Source organism: Lipotes vexillifer, unplaced genomic scaffold (assembly GCF_000442215.2).
Source record: "Lipotes vexillifer unplaced genomic scaffold, Lipotes_vexillifer_v1.1 scaffold1822, whole genome shotgun sequence".
NCBI classification, from domain to species: Eukaryota; Metazoa; Chordata; class Mammalia; order Artiodactyla; family Lipotidae; genus Lipotes; species Lipotes vexillifer.
In genome coordinates this window covers 21,536-42,955 of record NW_006791794.1, presented here as the reverse complement: position 1 = coordinate 42,955, position 21,420 = coordinate 21,536, and the positions used below count along the sequence as shown (strand labels likewise).

General features: G+C 36.5%; 1 pseudogene; it reads right to left on the bottom strand.

The window, feature by feature from the left end:
- Nucleotides 1-19,249: 19,249 nt before the first annotated feature.
- LOC103072785 (adiponectin receptor protein 1 pseudogene) lies at nucleotides 19,250-20,387 on the bottom strand (annotated as a pseudogene).
- Between the last annotated feature and the right edge of the window lie 1,033 nt (nucleotides 20,388-21,420).

Genomic DNA, 21,420 nt, shown 5'->3' with positions numbered 1-21,420 from the left:
TTTTTATGTGATTTTAAATGGGATTTTTTTTTTACTTTCTCTTTCTGATATTTCATTATTAGTGCATAGCCATGCAACATATTTCTGTATATTAATCTTGTATCCATGCACTTTGATGAATTCACTTATTAGTTTTAATAGTTTTGGGGTAGAGATTTTAGGGTTCTGTATGTGAAGTATCATGCCACCTGCAAGTAGTGATAGTTTTACCTCTTCCCTTCTAATTTGGATGCCTTTTATTTCTTTTTCTTGTCTGATTGTTGTGGCTAGAACTTCCAATACTATGTTAGGTAGAAGTGGTGAGAGTGAGTATCCTTGTTTTCCTTAATTTAGCAGAAAGGCTTTCAGCTTTTCATCGTTGAGTATGATGTTGGCTGTGTTTAATAGCCTTTATTATGTTGGGATATGTTCCCTCTATACCTGCTTTGATGGGAGTTTTTATCATGAATGTATGTTGAATTTTGTCAAATGCTTTTTCTGCATCTATTGAGATGATCATGTGATTTTTATCCTTATTAATGTGGTATATCACATTGATTGATTTACAAATGTTCAAGCATACTTGAAGCCTTGGAATAAATCCATGATCATACACCTTGATCATGGTGTATGATCTTTTTTATGTATTGTTGGATTTGGTTTGTTAATATTTTGTTGAGGATTTCTGCATCTATTTTTATCAAAGATATTGGCCTGTATCTTTCTTTTTTTGTAGTGTCTTTGTCTGGTTTTGGTATAAGGGTAATGGTGGCCTTGTAGAATGAATTTGGGAGTGTTGCCTCCTCTTCAATTTTTTGGAGCAGTTTGAGAAGAATAGGTATTAGTTTTTTTCTAAATGTTTGGTAGCATTCCCCTGTGAAGCCGTCTGGGTCCTAGACATTTGTTTGCTTTTTTTTTTTTAATTGCAAATTCAATTTTCCTTCTAGTGATTGTTCTGTTCAAATTGTCTGTTTCTTCTTGACTCAATCTTGGCAGACTGTATGTTTCTAGAAATGTGTCCATTTCTTCTCTCCTTTCATTTATTATTTTGTTTATTTGGGTACTGTCTTTTCTTCCTGGTGAGCCTGGCTAAAGGTATATTAACTTTGTTTATCTTTTCAAAAAACTAGCTCTTGGACTCATTGACATTTTCTATTTTTTTTGATCTCTATTTTATTTATTTTCTCTCTGATCTTTATTATTTCCTTCCTTCTGCTGACTTTGGGCTTTGTTTGTTCTTCTTTTTCTAATTCTTTCAGGTGGTATGTTAGGTTGTTTATCTGAGGTTTTTCTTGTTTCTTGAGGAAGGCCTGTATTGGTATGAACTTTCCTTGAACTGCTTTTGCTGCATCCCATATATTTTGGAAAGTTGTATTTCCATTTTCATTTGCCTCGAGGTATTTTTTGATTTTCTCTTTGATTTCATCATTGACCCATTGGTTTTTTAGTAGCGTTTTGTTTAGTCTTTGCATGTTTGTTTTTTTTCCCCTTTTTTTCTTTCTGTAGCTGATTTCTACTTTCATACCATTGTGGTTGGAAAAAAATCTTTGATATAATTTCTCTTCTGTTAAATTTGTCAAGGCATATGTTGTGTGAGGAACCAGATAACCTCTATCCTTTTCATATATGAAAGCTAGAAATGTAGACAGAGAAACCAGCATATAACATGTGCATTTCATGTCACCATACTTTCTCAGAATGCCAATCAGGTAGTTACTCTTTTCTCAACCTTTTCTCTCTAAAGGCTAGAGACCCAATCATGTGTGTCCATTCTTACCTGAGCACCAGTTCAGGTGAAAAGATATTTGGTGGAACAAAGGCAGATTCAAGCATTTCTCCTTTTAATGGTAATTAATGATTCTTAGAAAATAAAACAATATAATTGAAATTTCAAACAAAAATGAATAGTATGAGTAATCCTCCTGTTTGTTTGGGATTTAGATAATCAATTTCTTTTTTTAAAAAAATAAGTTTATTTATTTATTTTTGGTTGCATTGGGTCTTTGTTGCTGTGTGCAGGCTTTCTCTAGTTGCGGTGAGTGGGGGCTACTCTTCATTGCAGTGCATGGGCTTCTTATTGTGGTGGCTTCTGTTGTTGCAGAGCATGGGCTCTAGACACGTGGGCTTCAGTAGCTGTGGTACACAGGCTCAGTAGTTGTGGTTCGTGGGCTCTAGAGCACAGGCTCAGTAGTTGTGGCACACAGGCTTAGTTGCTCTGCAGCATGTGGGATCTTCACAGACTAGGGATCGAACCCGTGTCCCCTGCATTGACAGGCGGATTCTTAACCATCCTGCCACCAGGGAAGTCCCTACTGAGCCTGCACTCTAGAGCCCATGAGCCACAACTACTGAAGCCCGTGTGCCTAGAGCCCATGCTCCACAACAAATAGGAGCCACTACAATGAGAAGCCCGTGCACCCCAACGAAGAGTAGCCCCCGCTAAGTAGCCTCTGCTCGCTGCAACTAGAAAAGCCCATGCACAGCAACAAGACCCAATGCAGCCAAAAAAAAAAAAAATTATAAAAAAAAGAATAAGAATCAATTTTTGATATATAATCCAAGAAAATCACAATCCTAGGCTTTATTGCATTTTGCCTTTAATCTTTTTCTGCTCACTTGAAGTGAGTTATACAAGCTCCTGTTCTTTAAAATCAGATGGAATCAATTGGAGGAAACAACCCCTTGCTATCAGGTTTTGTTTCTAGAAAATTCATGGATGATATGATCTACCTTTCTATTGTAATTTTTGCCCCTAGTTCTATCCTCATCTGTCTGGACTGCTGTGCTAGATTAGTTTTTCTAAGACTCATGTGATTTTCATTTTCATGCACAGAAATGGAGAGCAGCTTCTCCACACTGAGAGAATAAAGTCCACACTTGTGACTTGCCATTCAGGGCCCTATAGTCACCTTACACTGATCTTAACCATATGCCTTTCCACTGTTACTTCTTTCTTCTTTTTCATATATCTTTTCATGAATTCACTGCATTGCTCGTTCCTCTCTGTACACACAACGTATTCTTTAGCTCCAGGGTTTTGGATTACTTTTTTGGCTTCTGCCTGGACTGTCGTTTCTTTTAATCTCTTAATAACCCACGCCCACTTTATTTTTCATGATTTAATTAATTAATTATTTTGATATCTACAGAGACACAATGTATTTTTCATTTTAAAATTATTTTTAATTAAAGTATAATTGACACACAATATTAGTTTTAGGTGTACAACATAGTGATTTGACATTCATATACATTACAAATTGATCACCATGAGAAGTCTAGTAACCACCTGTCACCATACAAAGAAGCAATATTATTGACTATATTCTCTATGCTGTTTTACATCTCTCTGACATTTGTTTTATAACTGGAAGTTTATGCCTCTTAATCCCCTTCACCTATTTCACCCTGCCCCCAAACACCCTCTTCTCTGGGGACCACCAGTTTCTCTGTATCTAATAGTCTGTTTCTGTTTTGTTTTATTTGTTCATTTGTTTTGTTATTAAGATTCCACACAAAAATACGATCATATGGTATGAGTCTTTTTCTGTCTGACTTATTTCACTTAGTATGGTACCTCTAGGTCCATCCATGTTGTCTCAAAGGGCAAGATTTAATTCTTTTTCATGACTGAGTAATATTTCATAGTATGTGTATACCATATCTTCTTTATCCATTCATCTATTGATGGACACTTAGGTTGTTTCCATATCTTGGCTATTGTAAGTAATGCTGCAATCAACATAGATGTGCATATGTCTCTTCAAAATAGTTTTTTGTTTTCATCAGGTAAATATCCAGAAGTGGAATCCTGAATTATATGGTAGTTCTATTTATAAGTTTTTGAGGAAACTTCATATTGTTTTCCATAGTGGTGGGGTCAATTTAAATTCCCACCACCAGTACACGAGGATTCCCTTTTCTCCACATCCTTGCCAACACTTGTTGTTTCTTGTCATTTTGATAACAGCCATTCTGAACAGGTGTGAGGTAGTAACTCGTTTTGATTTGCATCTCCCTGATGATTAGTGATGTTGAGCATCTTTTCATGTATCTGTTGGCCATCTATATGTCTTTCTTGGAAAAAGTCTATTTAGGTCCTCTGCCTCTTCTTTTGTTTTTTTTTTTATGTTGAGTTATATGAGTTTCTTTATATATTTTGGGTGTTGACCCCTTGTCAGATACATGATTTGGAAATATTTTCTCCAATTTGGTAGGTTGTCTGTTCATTCTGTTGATGGATTCCTTTGCTATGCAGAAGCTTTTTAGTTTTATATAGTCACACTTTTTTATGTTTTACTTTGTTGCCTTAGCTTTGGTGTCAGATCCAAAAAAAAAAATTAATGCCAAAATCACGGAGGTAACTGCCCATGGTTTCTTTAGGGGTTTTATGGTTTTTGGTCTTACATTCAAGTCTTTAATCATTTTAAGTTAATTTTTGTATGTGGTATAAGATAGCGGTCTGTTTTATTCTTTTGCATGTGGCTGTCCAGTTTTCCCAACATCATTTATTGAAGAAACTGTTTTTTCCCCATTGTATATTCTTGGCTCCTTTATTGTAAATTAATTGACCATATAAGCCTGGGTTTATTTCTGGACTCTCTGTTAGGTTCCATTGATCTATATGTCTGTTTTTATGCCAAGCATTCTATCTCTATAGCTTTGTAATATAGCTTGAAATCATCAAGTGTGATACCACCATGTTTGTTCTTTCTCAGTAAGGCTTTGTCTATTCATAGTCTTTTGTGAGTCCATACAAATTTTTAGAGTTGTTTGTTCTATTTCTGTTAAAAATGCCACTGGAATTTTGAAAGGGATTGCATTGAGTCTGTAAATTGCTTTGTGTAGTATGGACATTTTAACAATATTAATTCTTCCAATCCATAAGCATGGAGTATCTTTCCATTTATTTGTGTCTTCTTCAGTTTCTTTCATCAATGTCATATTTTTCAGTATATGGGTCTTTTGCCTCCTTGGTGAAATTTATTCCTATTTATTTTATTCTTTTTAATGCAGTTGTAAATGGGATTGTCAATTTCTCATTCTGATAGTTTGCTCTTAGGGTACAGAAAGAAATGCAACAAAATTCTGTTTATTAATTTTTCAGTGGAACTTTACTGAATTCGTTTATTAGTTTAAGTAGTTTTTTTGTTGTATTTTTAGAGCTTTTTATATATAAAATCAAGTTATTTGCATATAGTGACAGTTTCATTTCTTCCTTTCCAATTTTAATGACTTTTATCTCTTTTCTTGTCTGATTGCTGTGGCTAGGTCTTCCAATACTATGTTGAATACAAGTGGTGAAAGTGGACATCCTTGTCTTGTTCCTGATCTTAGAGGGAAAGCTTTCAGCTTTTCATCATTGAATGATGTAAGCTGTGGGTTTGTCATATATGCCTTTTATTATGTTGAGGTATGTTCCCTCTTTACCTAGTTTGTTGAGATTTTTATCATAAATGGATGTTGAATTTCATCAAATGCTTTTTCTATATCTGTTGGGATGATCATGTGATATTTATCCTTTGTTTAGTTAATGTGGTGCAGATCACGCTGATCTGCAGATACTGAACCATCGTTCCACTGCTGGAATAAATCCCACTTGATCATGGTGTATGATTCTTTTAATGTATTGTTAAATTTGCTAATATTTTGTTAAGGTTTTTCATCTATGTCCACAAGGATGCTGTCCTGTATCTTTCTTCCTCCCTCCCTCCCTCCCTTCCTCCCTTCCTTCCTTCCTTCCTTCCTTCCTTCCTTTTTTATCTTTATCTGGTTTTGGTATCAGGGTAATATTGCCCTCATGCAATGATTTTGGAAGCATTCATTCCTGTTCAATGTTTTGAGAAAGATAAGTATTAAGTCTTCCTTAAATATATGGTAGAGTTCACTTGTACAGCCATCTTGTCCTGAACTTTTGTTCAGAGATTTTAAATTACTGAATCAATTTCACTACTAAAGATTAGTCTATTAAGATTTTCTATTTCTTCCTGATTCATTCTTGGAAGATTGTGTGTTTCTAGAAATTTATCCAGTTTTTCTAGGTTGTCCCATTTTTTGGCATATAATTGTTTATTGTAATCTCTTATGATCCTTTGGATTTCTTTGGTGTCAGTTGTAACTTATCCTCTTTCATTTCTTCTTTTATTTATTTGGGCCCACTCTCTTTATTTCTTAATGAGTCTGGCTAAAAATTTATCAACTTTGTTCATCTTTTCAAAGAAACAGCTCTTAGTTTTATTGGTCTTTTCTATTGTCTTTTTAGTCTCTCATTTATTTCGTCTCTGGTCTTTATTATTTCCTTCCTTCTACTAACGTTAGGTTTTGTTCTTTCCTTCTTTTACTAGTTTTTTTAGGTTTAGGTTTAGGATTGTTTATTTTAGATTTTTCTTGTTTCCTGAGGTAGGCCTGTATTATTATAAGCTTCCCTCTTAGAACTCCTTTTTCTCTGTCCCATAGATTTTGGAATATTGTGTTTCTGTTTTTGTTTGTCTCAAGATTTTTAAAATTTCCTCTTTGATTTTCATTGACCCATTGGTTGTTTAGTGGCATATTGTTTAGCCTCATATATCTGTGGTTTTTCCAGTTTTCTTCCTGTAATTGATTTCTAGTTTCATACTGTTGTGTTCAGAAAAAATGTTGGATACGATTTCACTTTCCTTAAATTTGTGAAGACTTGTTTTGTTCCTAACATATGATCTATCCTGGAGAGTGTTACATGTTCACTTGAAAAGACTGTGTATTCTGCTGTTTTGGGGTGGAATGTTCTGTGTATATTTATTAAGTCAATCTGCTGTAATGTGTCATTAAAGGCTAATGTATCCCTTTTGATTTTCTGTCTAGATGATCTAAACATTGATGTTCACCATTGGTGGATAGGTTGGGTGGGGCTGGTCCTCAGGGGAATGCCAGGGCAAGGCACATGGTGTTAGCTCAATGGAAGAAGAGTAAAAACAAAGAGGAACCCTTCAGCAATTTTGGTCCCTAGGGAAAGTCCCACCAGATCCCTGCCTCTCCAGGATGTGCCCTAAAATTAGTTAATGAATTTCCTTCTTGTGTGAACCAACCTGCTGCCTGTGCACTGGGACTTAGAGTCAGTGAGTTTATGCATGGTCCCTTCAAGAGTGCAGTCTTGGTTCCCCATAGCCCTCTAGCTGTCCCAGACACAAGCCCCATTGGTTTACAAAGCCAGACATTATGGGGGCTTGTCTTCCCAGTGCAGATCCCCTGAGCTTGGGAGCCTGATGTGGGGCTTGGACCCCTCACTCCTCAGAGAAGACTTCTGTGGTTTGATATCCCTTCTGACTGTGAGTCACTACACTGGGGTATGGATTCTGAGTAGCCTGCATCTCTGCCTCTCTTACCCATCTCAATGTGGCCTTTTATTTATATTTTTAGTTGTAGAAAATCTATTCTGCTAGGCTTCAGTTTGTTCTCAAAGATAGTTCTATATGTAGTTGTAGTTTTGGCGTGTCCATGGGAGGTGACCTCAGGATCTTCCTACTCTGCCATCTTGATCTGGACATTTTATGATTTATTTTAAATACCTCTGTCTCCCTAAGCCTGCCCTTCCTTCCTTCCTCCTTTTGTTCCTTCCTTCTTTCTCTGTCTTCTTTTTGCTTCTTTTACATTCTCTTTCTTCTCTTCCCAAGAATCAGGTCTTAATCCCTTTATTCTCTGTGTGTAAGTTGACAGAGCTTTTTGAATATTCTCCCTCTTCATATAGTATAAATTGTTTCCCAGAGACTTCTAAATCTCTCAAGTAAAGAGATCATGGAAGTCAAGCTCAACTGGTTCAACAGATATGCTGTGGCAGGTTCTGTAATATAGAAAGAGCTCAAAAAGTAACTGTTGAATGAATGAATAAAATATGGAATATCAGCTAAGTGCAGTCTGAAATCACTGTGAAGAATTATTTTGGTGCATATTTTATTTCTTCTAAAGTTCTTAGAAACTAGGGTGGCTTTCATTCAACTTTGTACCTTCTAAGGCTCCTCACTTAGTATTTTGCATGTAATGGCTTAAACAATTTTTTAAGTAATGGATAATGTTTCTTTTACATTTGCACTAAAAATGCATATCTGTGAGATGTATCACAGAGTAAAATATGGCTGATAACTGGTATATAGTCCAAAGTTCACATTTGGGTAACTTTATTATTGCTTGTATATTATAGTTTAATTTTTGCTAAATGGTTATCTTTAATCTTAAGGGATAGGTATCTTTTGTAGCCTTCTAATTTTAAAATTTCAATTTTAACTAACTGTTGGCATTTGGCATTTTGCAAAATGGTTTTTTGTTTATATGATTCCTATCATAATGAATGGCTTTTTTTTAAACAAGTGAAAAAAAATTAGATACTTTCACAAAAGTTAATATAATACAAAGCAACAGTCACAAAATGTTATCAATATTTTAAAAGAAAATAAATGTATTTATCCAGGGTCTTTATGCTAAGTATTATTTATACTCTATGTTTGTTATGATTATTTATATGCTAAAAAGACATATTTAAAATTTTCTCTTCTTGTAGCAGTAGATCATTATTTTACATACAATTTCATCTAATAATACATGAATGCTATTAAGGTGGGTAAGCTGTAGGAACAGCAATAAAGATGACCTAGAAGAAAGTGTTCACTTAGTGACAGGAGAAGCTGAAAGAGTTTCAAGATATGTAGAAAGAATAAGACCCAGAAATTTGCTGAGGGCGGGAAAACTTGAGGTGAGACAAGTGTGACAATATTAGCACGATTCTTTATAATCATGACTTGAATGGTATGTTGTTGTTACTTGACAACTGGAATGCATTTGTCTTATGTATCTAAACAGAATATTCATGTAAATTTTGAAATCAAGGGTTTTAAAATTATAAGGAATATTTCTCTTGAGGATTACATACTTTCCAAGGAGATATGAATGAAAAATTAATGAATGTGTGATGTGCAATTCCTTAGTTCAGTGAATGGTATTCTATGTTACTCAGGCCAGAAGAAGCTGTTTTCTTTTTTTTTTTTTTTTTTTTTATCCTGAACATCAAATCCATCAACAAAGCCTTTGGATTTTACTTCCTCAATATCTTATAAATCTTCCCACTTCTTTCACCAAAATCACTGTAGTCTACATTACCATCATTTTCATCTGAACTACTGAAATAGCCATTAAACTCATTTTCTTACATATCTTTTCTCTCTCCTCTAATCAGTTTTTTTTTCAGTGCAGTTACTGAATTTTTCAAATGGCGAACCTTGTAACATTATATTCTTATAAAAAATCTGTCAGTGGCTTCCACTGCTCTCAGAATAAAGACAAAATTATTTCACATGTCCTACAAAGGCCGACAGGGTTTGGTCTCTTTATCCAGTATTATCTAGCTGCTGATAGCTCAAAAGTCTATAAATACAGCTCTGATTTGTCCCATAAACTTCCTGACACATATCTAAGTGCCTAAATTTCTAAAACTGATTATCTCTCTTCTCCCCAGATTTTGTAGAGTTTGGTAATATATTGATATTTCTTTCAAAGTGTTCAGGCATTTTGTTTAGCCTGCCACTTTTTATGGCATAAAATATCTTATAATATTTTCTTATTGTTTTGATAAATCTTATCTCTATCTACGATAAGGATAAAACCTATCTTATCTCTAGGTTTGATATAACATGGAAATCATTCTTACAAATGACTTTTGCACACCTTTCAGGAATGTAAATTGTTGAAAATCAGTTATCCTATGCAATAATCCCATTACAGAAATAATAATCCCATTGCAAAATATTATCAGTGATTACCTGAAGATAGTTACAAGTAATTTTCATTTTTATCTCTTTGCACATCTATATTTTCTGAATTTACTACAATAAACATGTTTTGTTTCTTTAAAAACAGTGATGACTATTTTTAAAAGGTCAATGTTTAAATTGAATTAAGAGTATTGGCAATAGAATTAAATATTAATGGAAACTTTTTGGAGATAGCCATCATAAAATCTGTATAAAATATGAAAAAACAGGGCTTCCCTGGTGGTGCAGTGGTTGACAGTCCGCTTGCCAATGCAGGGGACACGGGTTCGTGCCCGGGTCTGGGAAGATCCCACATGCCGCGGAAAGGCTGGGCCCGTGAGCCATGGCTGCTGAGCCTGCACGTCTGGAGCCTGTGCTCCACAACGGGAGAGGCCACAACAGTGAGAGGCCCGCGTACCGCAAAAAAAAAAAAAAAAAAAAAAGAAAAAACATAAAGGCACTGGAAAGCATCTAAAATTAGGTAGAATCTGGAGGAGGTTTTACTTTTTTATTTTATTTTATTTTTTATTATTTTGCGGCACGCGGGCCTCTCACTGCCGTGGCCTCTCCCGCCGCGGAGCACAGGCTCCGGATGCGCAGGCCCAGCGGGCACGGATCATGGGCCCAGCCGCTCTGTGGCACGTGGGATCCTCCCAGACCAGGGCACGAACCCGCGTCCCCCGCATCGGCAGTCAGACTCTCAACCACTGCGCCACCAGGGAAGCCCTATTTTATTTTATTTTATTGGGGTATAGTTGTTTTACAATGTTGTGTTAGTTTCTACTGTATAGCAGTGGAGTTCCCTGTGCTATACAGCAGGTTCTCAGTAGTTATCTATTTTATACATACTAGTGTATATATGTCAATGCCAATCTCCCAACTCATCCCATCCCTCCATCCCCCCTTGGTGTCCATATGTTTGTCCTCTATGTCTGTGTCTCTATTTCTGCCTTGCAAACAGGTTCATCTGTACCATTTTTCTAGATTCCACATATATGCATTAATATACGATATTTGTTTTACTCTTTCTGACTTACTTCACTCTGTATGACAGTCTCTAGGTCCATCCACATCTCTACAAATGACCGAATTTCTTTCGTTTTTATGGCTGATATATGTACGACATATTCTTTATTCATTCATCTGTCGATGGGCATTTAGGTTGCTTCCACGTCCTGGCTATTGCAAATAGTGGTGCAATGAACATTGTGGTACATGACTCTTTTTGAATTATGGTTTTCTCAGGGTATATGCCCAGTAGTGGGATTGCTGGGTCATATGGTAATTCTATTTTTAGTTTTTTAAGGAACTTCCATACTGTTTTCCATAGTGGCTGTGTCAATTTACATTCCCACCAACAGTGCAAGAGGGTTTCCTTTTCTCCACACCCTCTCCAGCATTTATTGTTTGTGGATTTTTTGTTGATGGCCATTCTGACTGGTGTGAGGTGATACCTCATTGTGGTTTTGATTTGCATTTCTTTAATAATTAGTGATGTTGAGCATCTTTTCATGTGCTTCTTGGCCATCTGTATGTCTTCTTTGGAGAAATGACTATTTAGGTCTTCTGCCCATTTTTTAATTGGGTTGTTTGATTTTTTGATATCGAGCTGATTATATATTTTGGAGATCAATCCTTTGTCTGTTGATTTGTTTGCAAATATTTTCTCCCATTCTGAGGCTTGTCTTTCCGTTTTGTTTAGGGTTTTCTTTGCTGTGCAAAAGCTTTTAAGATTCATTATGTCCCATTTGTTTATTTTTGTTTTTGTTTTCATTACTCTAGGAGGTGGATTAAAAAAGATCTTGCTGTGATTTATGTTAAAGAGTGTTCTTCCTGTGCTTTCCTCTAAAGTTTTACAGCGTCTGGGCTTACATTTAGCTCTGTCATCCATTTGGAGTTTATTTTTGTGTGCGGTGTTAGGGAGTGTTCAAATTTCATTCTTTTACATGTCGCTGTCCTGTTTTCCCAGCACCATTTATTGAAGAGACTGTCTTTTCTCTATTGTATATTCTTGCCTCATTTGTCATAGATTAGTTGACCATAGGTGCGTGGGTTTATCTCTGGGCTTTCTATCCTGTTCCACTGATCTATATTTCTGTTTTTGTGCCAGTACCATACTGTCTTGATTACTGTAGCTTTGTAGTATAGTCTGAAGTCAGGAAGCCTGATTCCTCCAGCTCTGTTTTTCTTTCTCAAGATTGCTTTGGCTATTCCGGGTCTGTTGTGTCTCCATACAAATTTTAAGATTTTTTGTTTTAGTTCTGTGAAAAATGCCATTGGTAATTCGATTGGGATTGCATTGAATCTATAGATTGCATTGGGTAGTACAGTCATTTTCACAATATTGATTCTTCCAGTCCAAGAACATGGTATATCTCTTCATTGGTTTGTGTCATCTTTGATTTCCTTCATCAGTGTTTTATAATTTTCTGAGTACAGGTATTTTGTCTCCTTAGGTAGGTTTATTCCTAGGTATTTTATTCTTTTTGTTGCTAAGGTAAATGGGATTGTTTCCTTAATTTCTCTTTCTGATCTTTCATTGTTAGTGTATAGAAATGCAAGAGATTTCTGTGCATTAATTTTGTGTCCTGAAAATTTATCAAATTCATTGATCAGCTCTAATAGTGTTCTGGTGGCATCTTTAGGATTTTCTATGTATAGAATCATGTCACCTGCAAACAGTGATGGTTTTACTTCTTCTTTTCCAATTCAGATTCCTTTTTCTTCTCTGATTGCCACGGCTAGGCCTTCCAAAACTATGTTAAATAATAGTGCCAAGAGTGGACATCCTTGTCTTGCTCCTGATCTTAGAGGAAATGCTTTCAGTTTTTCACCATTGAGAATGATGTTTGCTGTAGGTTTGTCATATATGGCCTTTATTATGTTGAGGTAGGTTCCCTCTATGCCTACTTTCTAGAGAGTTTTTAATCCTAAATGGGTGTTGAATTTTGTCAAAAGCTTTTTCTGTATCTATTGAGATGATCATATGGTTTTTATTCCTTAATTTGTTAATGTGGTGTATCACATCGATTGATTTGCTTATATTGAAGAATCCTTGCATCCGTGGGATAAATCCCACTTGATCAAGGTGTATGATCCTTTTAATGTGTTGTTGGATTCTGTTTGCTAATATTTTGTTCAGGATTTTTACATCTGTATTCATCAGTGATATTGGTCTATAATTTTCTTTCTTTATGATAGCTTTTTCTGCTTTTGTTATCAGGGTGATGTTGGCTTTGTAGACTGAATTTGGGAGTGTTTTTCCCTCTGCAAATTTTTGGAAGAGTTTGAGAAGGATCGATGTTAGCTCTTCTCTGAATGTTTGATAGAATTTGCCTGTGAAGCCTTCTGGTCCTGGACTTTTGTTTGTTGGAAAAGTTTTAATCACAATTTCAATTTCATTACTTGAGATTGGTCTGTTCATATTTTCTATTTCTGGTTCAGTCTTGGAATGTTATACTTTTCTAATAATTTGTCCTTTCTTCCATGTTGTCCATTTTATTGGTATATAGTTGCTTATAGTACTCTTTTATGATCCTTTGCTTTTCCACGGTTTGTTATTGTAGGTCTTTTCCTTCTCTTGTGTTTCCTGCCTAGAAAAGTTCCTTTAGCATTTGTTGTAAAGCTGGTTTGGTGGTACTGAATTCTCTTAGCTTTTGCTTGTCTGTAAAGGTTTTAATTTCTCCGTCGAATCTGAATGAGATCCTTGCTGGGTAGAGTAATCTTGGTTGTTAAGTTTTTCCCTTCCATCACTTTAAATATATCCTGCCAATCCCTTCTGGCTTGCAGAGTTTCTGCTGAAAGATCAGCTGTTAACCTTATGGGGATTCCCTTGTGTGTTGTTTGTTGTTTTTCCCTTGCTGCTTTTAATATTTTTTCTTTGTATTTAATTTTTGATAGTTTGATTAATATGTGTCTTGGTGTGTTTCTCCTTGGATTTATCCTGTATGGGACTCTCTGTGCTTCCTGGACTTGATTGACTATTTCCTTTCCCATATTAGGGAAGTTTTTAACTATAATCTCTTCAAATATTTTCTCAGTCCCTTTCTTTTACTCTTCTTCTTCTGGGACCCCTATAATTCGAATGTTGGTGCATTTAATGTTGTCCCAGGGGTCTCTGAGACTGTCCTCAGTTCTTTTCATTTTTTTTCTTTATCCTGCTCTGTGGCAGTTATTTCCACTATTTTATCTTACAGGTCAGTCACTTATCCATTCTTCTGCCTCAGTTATTCTGCCATTGATTCCTTCTAGAGAATTTTTAATTTCATTTATTGTGTTGTTTACCGTTTTTTGTTGGTTCTTTAGTTCTCCTAGGTCCTTGTTAAACGTTTCTTGTATTTTCTCCATTCTATTTCCAAGATTTTGGATCATCTTTGCTATCTTTACTCTGAATTCTTTTTCAGGTAGACTGCCCATTTCCTCTTCATTTGTTTGGTCTTGTGGGTTTTTACCTTGCTCCTTCATCTGCAGCATATTTCTCTGTCTTCTCATTTTGTTGAATGTACTGTGTTTGTGAACTCCTTTCCTCAGGCTGCAGGATCATAGTTCCTCTTAATTCTGGTGTCTGCCCCCAGTCGGTGAGGTTGGTCCAGTGGCTTGTGTATGCTTCCTGGTAGGAGGTACTGGTGTCTGTTTTCTGGTGTCTGTTTTTCTGCCCCCATTAGAAATATATTAATTTCCAAATATTTGGGGGATTTTCCAGATAACTTTTTATTTCTGATTTCTAATTTTAATCCATCATTATTAGAGATCACACTTCATATAAATCAATTGTTAAATTTTGTTAAGGTTTGATTTTTGACCTAGAGTATGGTCTGTCTCTGAAAGTATTTCTTATGTGTTTGAAAAGAGTTTATATTCTGCTTTTATTTCGTGGAGTGTTTATAAATGGCAAATAAGTTATGTTGATTAAAAACATTATTCATATCTTCTGTGTAGTTACTGGATTTCTGTCTACTTGTTTTATTAATTACTGAGAGAGGAGTATTGAAGTCCCCAACTGTAACTTTGGATTCTTCTATTTCTCCTTTCAATTTTATCACTTGTGCCTCATCTTGTGAAGCTCTGTGGTTAGGTCCATAAATATTTAGGATTATTACTTCATTTTGGATATTTGACTTTATGATATATAAATATGACCACTCTTTTATTTTGATTAGTGTTTGCATGATATATCTTTATCGATACTTTTACTTTAAGGTACTTTGATGCGGTTGGATCCTTTTAACATTTTCTATTGGTTTCATTGGATATTTGATTCTTTTTCCCTCTTATGACTTCTTTTGGATTAAGTATTTTTTATGATTCCATTTTTACTTTGTTATTTGCTTGTTATTCATATGTCCTTTACATTTTTCCCAGAGGTTGCTTTAGAATTTACAATATATAGCTTTAATTTATCTGAATCTATCTTCAAGTAATATTAAACCACTTCATATGTAGTATACGGATCACAAAAGTGGATACTCTAAATTTCTTCCTTTTCTCCACAATGCTATTATTGCAGAAACTTATGCTTGTACATATACTCCAGATGTACAATACAAAGCCCCTATTTTTTTGGGGGGGCTAATAATTTATCTTTTAGAGCAATTGAAAATAAGAAAAAACTGAATTTTATATTTACCTTCATTTATGACATTTCTTTATTTGTGTTCTTGAATGTAGATACAGTTTTCTCACTGGTATCATATTTCTTATGGCTGGAATATTTCCTTTAACTTTTGTTACAATACAAATCAGCTGGTAGTGAGTTCTCTAAAGCTTTCTTTCCCTGATAACATCTTTATTTCCCTTTTATTTTTGAAAAATATGTTCAGAGTATAGAATTCTTAGTTAACAGTTTTTTTTCTATCATTACATTAAAGATATCACTATACTGTTTTCTGGCTTGCATTGTTTATGATGAGAAGTTTACTGTAATTCTCATCTTTGTTCCTCTATAAGTTATGTGCCTTTATTATTTTAAGAATATTTTTTATTTTATATTGGAGTATAGTTGATTAACAATGTGTGTTTCAGGTGTACATCAAACTGATTCAGTTATACATATACATGTATCTATTCTTTTTCAAATTCTTTTCCCACTTAGTTTATTACAGAGTATTGAGCAGGAGTTCCCTGTGCTATGTGGCAGGTCCTTGTTCATCATCTGTTTTAGATATAGCAGTGTGTACATATCAATCCCAAACTCACAATCTATCCCTCTCTCCCAGTCTTTCCCCTGGTAACCACAAGTTGGTTCTCTAAATCTGTGAGTCTGTTTCTGTTTTGTAAATAAGTTCATTTGTATCATTTTTTGTAGATTCTGCATATAAGAAATATCATATAATATTTGTCTGTGTATGTGCCTTTAGTCTTTGCCTTTTTTCAAGGTATTTTCTTTTTCTTCCCTTTTGAGTAGTTTGAATATGAAAAGTCTAAGTGTGCATGTGTTTTATATTTATCCTGCCTAGTGTTCACTGAGACTCTTGCATCTGTGTTTTGGAAAATCTCCAGCCATTATCTCTTCGAATATTTACTTTTCCTAGTTTCCTTTCCATCTGCTTTTAAGATTCTAATGACATAGATGCTAGGCTATTGATATTGTCTCATAATATCACAGTATGATATTGTCCTCTGTTTTTGTTGTTTGTTTTTTTCCTTTCCTGGTCTTTCCTGTTTGTGGCTCAGTCTTTGTTATTTCTCTTGATCTGTTTTCAAGTTCACTGATTATTTTCTTTGCTATATCAAGTCTACTGATGAATTTGTCAAAAGCATTCTTCATTTGTTTCCATGTTTTTCATTTCAATCATGTGCATTTAAATCTTTCTTTTAGTTTCCTTTTTCTGCTGAAATTTCTTACCAGATCATGAATGTTCTCTACCTTTTGCACTGAAGCCTTTTACATACTTATCATAGTTATTTAAATTTTTCTGTGTTATAGTTCTCATGTTTAGGAAGTCTTGTTTTGTTGATTGTTTCGTCTCTTGAAAGTGATTTTTTTGCTTCCTCTTATGCATTTAATTTTTTGTTGAAAGCTGACATCTTGTATAGGAAAACAGAGATGGAGGGGAATAGATTTTTATGCCTAAAAATGAGTGCACTTTTTTTTTGGCTAGGCCCGGGTGCAAAGGGTGGAGTCAGTTAGGAATTGTAGTGTGTTTGGCTTATTTTGTTGCTATGATTAGCCTCTGTACAACACAGACTTCAAATTCTTCTCTCAGTTCCTTGTGTTTAGGATGGAGGCTGATTTGCCACAAGATTTTTCTCAATATTTGCTTTTTTCTCAGCTTTAGTTCTTCCCTTTGAACTTGTACATCAGATAGACACTTTCTTTACCCTTTTGCGTCTTTCCAGGTAGAAGACTGCTGTTCCTCAATGCTTGCTAGTCTGGTGGTGGAGGCAGGAAGAGAAAGACATTCTTTATTGTTCTGGTTCATCATCAATCTTAGGCAATGTGTCCCTGAATTCTGGTTGGGGGGTAGGAGGGCTTTCTCACTGATCCTCCCCTCTTTCCCCCAGTTGTAGTTTCCAGCCCAGAATTTATTTTTATTCACCCTCAGGGGTAGAGGGATTGTCCCTTTTTCTTCCTTCAGATACACCAGTACTATAAAGAGAACATCTCCACTAACCCTATAGGACAACAGGATTTCCTGCCTTTTACCCAGCAGTTTAAGGCTTTTGTTCAGGAAGATAAGGGAGAAGAATGTGGACAGAGCATCATGCCTTTGGTGCAGTACTTTGGCATGTTTTAAAATTTTGTATCTGTTCTCTTTCACTCAGCAGGATGTTTGAAATACTTTCACGTTGTTTTGGGTATAGTTTGTTCATTATTATTGCTGAAGAGAATACAGTTTATCAGTGATCATTATACTGCTATTTATTTATCGATTCTATTGGATAGATTTTGTTAGATACTTGGGATGTTTCCAGTTTGGGTCTATTATGAATAGAGCTGCTATATATTCTTGTACATGAGTTTTGGTGAACATATATATCATATTTCTGTTGAGTATATTTATATCTGTGAGGTACATTGCTGAATCAAATGCTATTCATATAACTGGGGGCTTTAGGAGGCCCTGCCTAACAATTTTCAGAGTCCTTATACTGATATACACTCCTACTTGCAATGTAAGCAAATTTCAGTTTCTCCAAATCTTTTCCAGCACTTGGAATTTTCTCTCCTTTTCATTTAGCCATTCTGGAGAATATTAAATTGTTTTAACTTTCCTCATAACTCATGAAATTGGCCAACTTTTCACATGTTGGCTATTTGGTTAGCCTCTTTTCTGAATTGCCTAATTAATTGTTTTATTCATATTTTCACAACTGGTATTTTGTTTGTATTTCTATGACTAGTACAGAATACAAAGATCAGATGTGGACTATATATGTACGTCAACTGACTTAGGATTCTACAGTGTAGTGGATGGGGTATCTTTTCAATAAATGTGAGTGGTAGGATTATGGATGACTTTGTTTTAATTCTTTTATCTTTTTATTTGTTTCTAAATGTTCTACAATGAACGTATATAACTTTAATCAGCAAAAAGGTTTGAAAACTAAAAATTAAGTCTTGTCATGATGTAAACATTTTTTGTTGATATGGACACTAATTTTGATCCATGAATTGACTCAGTCAGCATCATGTTAAAATCTGGCTAGAGGCTTAGAATTTTTAAAATGACAAGAGGAGGAATTATGTATCTTTTATTCAGTATTCTTTCTACAGTGTTTTTGATAGCATGAATACATGAATGAATGGGTAAATAATGACCTAGAGAAATCCCTTTTGTGTTTTTTTTTTCTTTGAATGCCAAGCGTCTTCTGTACTCTTTTATTATCATCATAGTCTTTGCATCAAGATACATAGCAATGATAGCAGGTTTCTTTTTAAAGCTTAGTATTAAATATCTTTCCTCACTTTAATTTTACATTACTCTGCCAAGAAAAAAATTAAAACTCAAGTTATTTGAAGCCTGGACATACTTCCATGGTTAGCCGGGCTGTGTAAAAGTTGGTGGCTTTGTTCTTCGTGCTGTGTGAGCAGGTCCAGGCCCTAGAAAGATGGGACGAGGCTATAATTGTTTTTCAAAAGTGTGCTACAAAAACGGATGGCCTGTTATAAGCCAGGTTATAAAGTCAAAACCCGGGTGAGGGAGGGACAGTTTCTTCCAGAAACAGAATTTCTGAAGAGTCCCAGTCCATCATTTTCCCCAGAATGGTTGGAGGAGGGGTAAAATCTCAACATGAGCTTCAAAGCTATGTCTCTGTGAGGGGACAGTAGTTGCCTTACTGAGGGGGCCGCGGCTGCCCATCCCCAATGTTCTCAGCGGGGGAATGGATAGTTTATTGCCCAGTGAGTGTGAAGTGGGCTGAAGCTCGGTTGGTACTGAATTCTCTAAGAGGTTTCTTCTCGAAACAGACAACTTAGACTCTTCCTCTCACTTCAGCAAAGAAGTTCTTTTAAAACCACTTGGGAAGCTCCTCCTGTGCCCTTGCAGGGCGGCTCAGAGGAGGGAGTCGTCAGTACAGCCCCTTTCCAGGCAATATCGGGACTCCTGAAAGTTGGAGACCCCGTAGAAGTGGACGAAGGCGGCTGCCACCTCCAGGACGTGGAAGATCTGATGAGGCTGGAACCATATGTCCAGTTTTCCAGGGAAGAAGGGCTCAGGAACCCACGTGGCATAAAGGCCAGCTCCGGTGATGTACGTCACAGCCATGAGGAAGAACCAGCCCATCTGGCCCGCCGTGGTGGCCTTGACGAAGCCCTCCGCGATTGTAAAGTGCACGGTGGGCACGACGCTGCTCAAGCCAAGCGCCAGGAACATCCCTGCTCTTGTCTGCTGGTGCTTAGGAGAGGCAAACTGGTCCCACTGGGCCACAGTGATGGCAGAGATGCCCAGGACACCGACGCTGGAGAGGTAGCTGAGCCGTGGCTGTGGGAGCAGTAGAAAGAGTAACAGAGCCAGGGGACAAAGCTCCCTGTAATCAGCAGGGCAATCCCTGAATGATCCAGTTGGGAAAAGGGCTGGAAAATAATCCAGTTTGTCACTGCTCTGAGTGACAGCAGACGGTGTGAAAGAGCCAGGAGAAGCTGAGGCAGAGCCCCGCGCCCAGGAAGAACATCGCGAACACCACCTTCTCCTGGAGGGGGGCCATGAAGTATGTGTTTGGTCTGAGCGTGGTCAGGATTCCCAGAAAGAGAAACAGCACAAAACCAAGCAGGTGGGTCCAGGAGTTGCCCGTCTCCGTGTGGATGCGGAAGATGCTCTTGAAGCAGGCCCGGAAGGAGGGCATGGGCGGCTTGTGGCCGTGCAGCAGGTAGTCGTCGTCCTTCAGCCAGTCGGGGAGCACGTCGTGTGGGATGACCCTCCAGCGCCCCTCCCAGACCTTATGCACAAACTCCTCCATCTTCTCCATGGCATGGGGGGCTTGCAGGGGAAGTGTCAGCACCCACCCCTCCTACTCTTCCTGAGGCACTGGGCGTGCCTGCTTCTCTTCAGCTTTGCTTGGGCTGGTGACACCCTGCTGGCCTTGCTCCTCTAGCAGGGGGCCCAGCTCAGCCAGCTCCACTGTGTCAGCCTCCCTATTCCTGGCAGGAGCACCATTGCCCTGGGCCACCACAGGTCCTTTGTGAGAAGACATCTGGCTGGTACCTCAATGCCCTGCGGCTTCAGCTTGGGGAAAGGGTGGGGTCTCTCGGCCCCAGGGGGCAGAGAGTTCCCTGTGGTGGAAGACAGGCGGTGGGGGGGCGGGGGGGGGGAAGCTCTGCTGAGGGCTGCAGACCCCACACTACATCCCATGGCGCTGGAGGCAGCCTGCGGCCGAGCAGCCCGGATCCAAGAAATCACCTTTTGTGATTAATAATCTCAATATTTACTACTTATAAGTACTATTACAATTTTTATTTTTAATGTACTGCTAAATCATTGGCTTCAAAACTGTTAGCTTAATTGTAAAGGCTAAATATATGGGTTATGTAATTTTTGAGGGCATTAACCGAAATGTTAGTTGTCTTCTTGGAAAGAAATTATATTCTCAGTGAGTCTTTCCAAATGTTATATTAAATAGTGTAACATTTTGAATAGAGAAGAGATTGATTTTTAATTTCTGATGGCTGATTGTTTTTATTATCTTTGTTCACCTCACTATATTCCTATTAAAGATATGTTTTTGCCTTGTTTGGAATAGAATTTACTAGGATTCATGTTAAATATTATGTAGAGTTTAAAAATAGCAAACTTTGAATGTCAATTTTACAGAATATGAAACTCCTTTACAACATTGTTATTAAGGATAGGATGTACCTTTATAAGTCTAATACAAATATTATGCAATTTTTAAGCAACATGTTGATATATCATAGGGATGTTTACTGTAATGGTCTCCCCAAAGTCAATTTAAAAAAAAACACTGTTTTTATATTAGAATATGAAAGGCCATGAGAAAAGTCATTGGATTCGTTACTTATGAATTTTCTAAATGGAACACATATATACCATCCCACCAAAACAATTTCATCTGACTTAGTTACTGTTAGAATAGCTTAAAATACAATTCACTACATGATATGTCTGCAAACCCACTGATTGTAGACATTGTACTATGCAAAATGTAAAGCTAAAAGTAACTAACGCTCTTCAGAAGTATGGTAGCCTTTGCAAATTGTTTGGAATTA